This window comes from Schistocerca serialis, chromosome 5 (genome assembly GCF_023864345.2).
Source record: "Schistocerca serialis cubense isolate TAMUIC-IGC-003099 chromosome 5, iqSchSeri2.2, whole genome shotgun sequence".
Taxonomy (NCBI): Eukaryota; Metazoa; Arthropoda; class Insecta; order Orthoptera; family Acrididae; genus Schistocerca; species Schistocerca serialis.
Window position 1 is genome coordinate 361,360,367 of NC_064642.1, and position 1,515 is coordinate 361,361,881.

Below are 1,515 nucleotides of genomic sequence, written 5' to 3' on the forward strand. Positions count from 1 at the left end.
CACCGAGTGTAAAAAACGTCCTCCTGCCAGATATAAATAATGGTGCGCTGGCAGCAAGAGACATTAGGAAGCAGTTCGGATCTGAGGACGGACGTGGTCCGTGTCCGAATGTTCCATCTTCGTAGGTGACGATTCCCGAAGTCTGTTCGTGCTCGCAGAAGTCATCCGTTCGCTGCCAGATGTCAACGTCAACTCTGGAGGTCGGCCTGAGTTCGGTCGGCGCCATGGCTGACTAACTACAGCGAGAACTTCCAGCAGGACCAGCCGCAGCGCGGTCTTGGTCACAGGCGCCGCTGCGGACTGACGCCCAGACTTCACGGCAACCCGGTCCCATGCCACGTGGTCCGTCCATGGCGGGACCTCATGGACATCGCGACTGACAGCTTCTCAGCCGCCGGTGCAGCAGGCGTCGGCAGCTGACCTCACGGCGACACGGCTAGCGGCGACGGGTTCATCTCAACCATAGAGCATCCTGGCTTCAGCGGAGCACTGGTGGCCTGAGGGTCCCGGGTGCGATCGGCGGCGCGCGTTGCGCGCATTGTCGGAGAATCTACACAGCAGCAGCCAGGCAGAGGGATCCGCAGGGCTGGGCAGCGACAAAGAGGGAGAAATTGTAAATAAACTTCAGTCTTTGGCGCAGCCACTATGTCTGCTGCTAACAAGTGGTGTAGAAGACGTAACAAGTGGTGTCAGGCACACCCAGGCCACGACTCTGACTAGCACCGTGCGGAGCAACTGGGAAACACCGAATAGGGTGAGTCGAGCAACTGCCTTCTAGCTATGTTTTCTGTGTAGCTAGACATGTTGACGGTAACGTTCAGGGATGTGAGAGTGTCATTTGAAAGGTCTAGCAGCCCTGTAGACTTATTGCAGTTTCGTGGGAATGATAGTCGCGTTAACTTAGTACCATCTAAATGTGTAGTGTGTGGATTAACAGGTCACGTCACTCCTTGCAATAAATTTGTACCAAGCGCTTGTGATGTGTGTGGCTTCTATGGTCATGTAATGGGGCAATGTGGTAAGTCTAGATGGCTTGCCATTAGACGTGCTAGGAATTAACTTGCTTCTGGATAATACAATTTTATTGTTGTGAGATGAGGTATACCACACGGAAAATGCCAGAGACACGTACAACTGGGACAAGTGACGCTGTAGTCGCATTGACACAGCAAGTTAAGAAACTGATTGAAGAAAATATGTTGCAGAAGCAGCACATGCAGAGGATGGAGCAACAATTGTTGCAAAATACTCAATCAGGCTCGGGAAACGTTAGTGTAGAATGCAAGGATACTGTCTTTTCCGGTGTGGCAGATTGTTCAGCGGCTAATTTGATACCTTCCTTCTCTGGTAGGATGAAATGTGTTTGCAAATGGCGAGGTTACAGTTAGTAGGTGACGCGAAGACTTATGTGGCATACCACAAAGGGTTAAAGGATGCTACTACGTTCACAGAGTTGGCTGAGAGATTGTTGCAAAGGTTTAGGAAACAAAACAGAGACCAGATTTTTTATAGAAA